The sequence below is a fragment of the Myotis yumanensis genome, unplaced genomic scaffold, assembly GCF_028538775.1.
Source record: "Myotis yumanensis isolate MYYU_CA2020_CCGP unplaced genomic scaffold, mMyoYum1.0.hap1 SCAF_8, whole genome shotgun sequence".
Lineage (NCBI taxonomy): Eukaryota > Metazoa > Chordata > Mammalia > Chiroptera > Vespertilionidae > Myotis > Myotis yumanensis.
In genome coordinates, this window is record NW_027223759.1 from 50418359 (window position 1) to 50423502 (window position 5144).

Consider the following 5144-nt stretch of genomic DNA (forward strand, 5'->3'; position numbering starts at 1 on the left):
TCCACACTCAGCAATTCAAAACTTTTGATATGAGTATACTTCTGCTGTTTGGAGTTCTTAATTTTACTTTTTTTTTTCTTTCAAGCTTCTTCATTAGGTGTCAAATTAGAGATTCTACAGCATTATAAAATACATTACCTCTTTTGTTATAATAAAAGCCATTCCTTTCAGAGATATTTTATTGTAACTTATTTTATGGTTTTGTTCCATTCATTTCCACAATTATTTATTTATTTTTTTTTAACTGTTGCAAAAAGCTTTATTGTCTCATTTGGTCCAATGCATGGGAGAGGGCTCCAGGGTGGTTAAAGGAATGGCTAGTAGTTTCGGGAAGAGGCTCAGGTAAAAGCCAGAGACGCCAGGGGGGTGCAGGGGGGGCCTTGGAAAGGCCTCTGGGCTCCAAAGGCTCCTAGTCGTGCTTGAGGGTGAGCCTCTCGAAGAGATACTCGCCCAGCCCAGCCTGGGGGCCGGCCAGCCTGCGGATGTTAGTCAGGTGGTCGCCCATCTTCTTGATGAGTTTCACCTCCTCATCCAGGAAGTGGTTCTCCAGGAAGTCGCAGAGATGAGGGTCGACACGGGTCGAACCCAGGGCATGCAGATCCAAAAGGGCCTGGTTCAGGTTCTTCTCCAAGGCCAGGGCGGCTTCCATGGCGTCCTGAGTTTTGCCCCACTCATCCTGGGAAGGTTTCTGCACGTCCTGGAAGAGAATGCGGCCGCCGCGCTTGTTCTGCAACCTGAGGAGATGCTCCGCGCCCTCGCGCTTCTTCTCCGCCAGCTCGCGGAAGAAGTGGCCCACGCCCTCCAGAGCCACATCGTCGCGGTCGAAATAGTAGCCCAGAGAGAGGTAGGTGTGGGAGGCCCGCAGATGCAGGTTGGCGAGGCGGTTGACCACAGCCTCCACCTCGGTGGAATAATTCTGACGAATTTGGGAGCTCATGGCTGTTCGGCAATAAGGAGTTTAAGGTAGAAAAAAAACAAAAAAAACAACCGGTGTTGGCTGGTCCCGGGGGTGGTCCTGAAGGTGGTGAGTAGATGAGACGCAGGAGAGTGGCCGGAGGCTGGAAGAAGGGGTGTCCCTGAGTCTGTTCCGTCCAAACACTGTTGAAGCAAGAGACAGATCCGGGAGCTCCAAGTGCAATGCCCATTTCCACAATTATTTATAGCATAAAATATTTTGTACAAGAGATCACATCAAAAAATTTAGAGATTACAAGGACAAGGAAAATATTTACACTCTCATGAGTCAATCTATTTGGTGGTCTAATATCCTATATAATAAAAGCCTAATATGCAAATTGCCCAAATGACAGGCAGAATGACCGGTTGCTATGATGTGCACTGACCACCAGGGAGCAGACACTCAATGCAGGAGCTGCCCCCAGCCTGCAGGCTCCAGGCCAGCCAAGCCGGTGCCAGCAGGGCACCCCCCCATCACCCCGCCGGTCGCCCCACAGATCAGCCATGATCACCGGCCAGGCCTAGGGACCCTACCCATGCATGAATTTCGTAATTATAATAAATGTTAACACATAATAAATGCTAAAAGAAGTAAACCAGCTTTTTCACCAAATCCCTTACTATGAAAATGAAAGTTCAGTAACTACTGACATTCCTATTCTATATTCACCAGCTGTGTGATCTTGGTTAAGTCACTTGACCTCTTCAAGCCACAATTTCTGCAAAGGAAGATAATACTGATATTTACTTCATAGAGCTGGGGGGAGGGGAGGAATCCATGTGAAGTACATTACCAGTGCTTGCCAATCATTGTACCCCCAAAATATAAGCTATTACATTTTTATGGTCATATTTTTATATCAAAAGGTCAGAAAGATGAAAGAATATATTAAAAAATTAATGAAAAACTGAGAAGTAAATTGTTTGGATAGAAAACTTTGGCTAGGCCTTGGAAATGACCCTTCTGGTGATGAGGAAGGGAGGCAAGAAGTCCTAAACATTAGTTTAAATATCCTTCCCCTTCAGTGGAATGGGGCACCAGAATCTAAATAAAATGTTTGTCGAATGTAAAGAAATATGGTATTACCTGAATGCCTAGATGGGGGACTCTCAGTGAGACTTACTATGTCGGGTCCAGGTTGATGACAAGGAAGAGCTTACTTCTTCCACTTCTGTGTGGCATCATCTAGCCACTCAGCAACCACTCGGGGAAGTGGGTTCCTCCAATTTGAATATTGTAGTGTTTGTTTCAAGTCCAGAGGAGAGAAAGCTGTTCCGGAAAAACATAAAGTAAGAGAAAGAAGGGAATGTGCAAGAGACTCTGAAAAAGCACACACGGTTTATAGCAAATGCAACCCAATACTTGTCCCAACTACTAAAGTTAGAAAACTGGATAGAAAATAGTAGGTTAAAAAATTACAGTGTGAAAAAAACACACCAAGAAGGTAGTTAGGGTTTAAAGGAATTAAGAGAAACTGAGAGAAGAGACAGTGAGAGGTTTCTGCAGTGATCCCTTGAACTGACAGACAGATTGAGAGCAGTAGGTTTTTAAGGAACAGGAATCAGGGTCCTCTTCTCTAGCAGCTTGAAAAGGGACAAAAACCTTAAAGAGGAAGGGCTAAATTTTACACCCAAAAGACACTCTCATGAGTCAATCTATTTGGTGGTCTAATATCCTATAAAAGCCTAATATGCAAATGGCCAGCCCCACCCCCTAGTCGAACTCCACTCAAACTCCCAGTCGAGGGGACAATTTGCATATTAACCTTTTATTATATAAGATGAATCCTTGTGACCTCTGCAAATGTATGACCAAAAATTGAATCCCTCATCTCCACTTTCATGATTCGGCCCTATACAAGACTCTGGAACTTTGATATTGTCAATGCTAGAAGTGTCCAAACATGTAGATACTTTTTATGAGTTTATGTGAGCCAAATTGATGACAATTGCCGGGAAGCCAAAAATCTCAATGGATTGAGAAAATACTCCATAGAGGAGCAGTTTTGCACTTGATTTTAAACATCACAATCAAAGGAGATGTGAGGTAGTTACATGAAACGTAGTTACATGGTGATAGATTAGGGAGGTGGGAGAAAGCAAAACGGGGAAATCTCTGGGATTATATAAAAAGTAAAACAGACATATATTTCTTTTACATTGGTGGGTAGAAGACAGTTAGCAATTAACAGCTCAGAGAGATGGAATGCTGGAGAACAAGATGAAAATGAGGGGATCTGTGGTCTCTGCTATGGTGGGAGGTGATGCCCTGAGGGGTCTAGAAAAAGATTACCCTGACATCCAAAGGTATTTATCATAGATGCAAAAAGACAATACACAGGCTCTGTTAAGGTAAAGATTTGCCTTTGTCAAGAAAGATACTGGCAGACCTAGAACATGACTACCCTCCATGATGTGCTTTTAGTTAGGAGGTTTTAATTTCAGACCATCCTATGAATTTATAAGTCTCTTAATTTATAAGGCTGCCATGCAGGCCTCCACTAAACTTGTCAGGTGTAGTATGGCCACTTTTTCATCCACAATATGATGGGTGGAGGTGCCCTAATAATTACTGAATTGGAAATTACACACCTGAATATAGACTGAAATTCATATACAGTATACGACATCCTATACAATAAAAGGCTAATATGCAAATTGTCCCCTTGACTGAGAGTTCGAACAGGAGTTCAACCGGGAGTTCGACCAGGGGTGCGGGGCCGGCCAACCAACCGCCCGTGGCCCCTCCCCCTGGCCAGCTGGGATCAATTTTTCAAATTTATAGATGGCCATCTATCTCCACTTGCATCAACTTATGCACAGCAACACCTTTCTCCCAGGTTTACAATGGTAACACCCCAAGTTTCACCCTATCTTTCTTCTTGGCCTCCTTCTAGTAGATAGAGTCCCTTAATAATGCAGTCCCTTGCTTCCTTTCCAGTTTTTTCTTCATTAGCATCTCCCAATTCCTCCCACACCCTCTGGTCTCCATTCTTTTCTCAACAACCCCCCTCTCTGCCCACAGCACATTGGAAAGTTGCATTAATCTACCTTGTAAACTTAAACAGGAAAGTTATGTTCTGAAATATTAATACAATTCCAATTATGATTAAAATATAAATTCTTTAATTTCATTTCTTCACTAATAAAGTGAACTTATGAACTGTGAAGAATTTTTTTTGCTATTTTTTCTAATTTTACATAAGAAGATTTTCAAATAATTACAGCCTCTAGACTTAGAAGATATAGGGTCTAAGCATGGTTTCCTATCTTACTGTGTTAGCATTAAATGATGCTAAACAAACTGTAAACTATTAATGGGAGTTCAAGTAAATATTTTCAAAAAATAAAAAAGAGCATATCAAAATTTTTAATTCTTCTCATATTGACCTAATTATGCATAGATTTAGACACAGTTACTTGTACCCAGCAAATTTTAGAAGATAGAATTAGAGATTGTATAAGTGACTTGTCTAAGTGCTTACTTATAATTAGCAATAAATGCTAAGGGATCATGGAAATAACAGCAATATATTTTTCCTATTAGCTTAGTCGATCTGACAGTTTGATAGCGTCACACTAACAAATTTGTGTAGGAAAAAAAGGTCTGTTGCTTAGTCACAAAGCCCTAGAGTGGAGAATGCATGTGCGTGTGGGTAAACAGATTATCCATAGATCTGTGAGAGAAGCAGGGAAGTGTATCTCCAGCACCCGACCGAACCTGCTTCACATCTGTCCGTGTGTAATGAAACCCCATGGCATTGAATGGGCGCTTACAAGCATCTAAGAATATTCAGTTATTTGAATGAATGGCATTTTCATTTCCAACAATGTGCATAGTAGTATGAAAGGTAGTGTTCAAAGACTGCTGTTAAGTGGATGCTTTGCCCTTAGAGATCACCACAAACTGTTACACTATTGGGAAGTTGGAGTGAGTTTGCCTGCCTTTTAGAAATAGAATAGAATCTTGTTCTAGCTTTGGTATTAAATGTCAAGGCTTTTCTCATTACTAGTTTTCTAAATGGAAGAGATAAAGAAAACAACAATTTATAAACAGTGACACAAATACCATCCTATGCAGAAAGATACTACTGAACACCTGCTATGTGCCAGGCATTGTGTTAAAACAAAGAAAAAGATATGAAAAGACTGTGTAAAAGGTATAGTACTTGTTCCCAGGGAATTCA

At 41.5% G+C, this 5144-nt stretch overlaps 1 pseudogene; it reads right to left on the reverse strand.

Annotated features, from left to right (window-relative positions):
- Positions 1-222: 222 nt before the first annotated feature.
- LOC139015662 (ferritin light chain pseudogene) lies at positions 223-1124 on the reverse strand (annotated as a pseudogene).
- Between the last annotated feature and the right edge of the window lie 4020 nt (positions 1125-5144).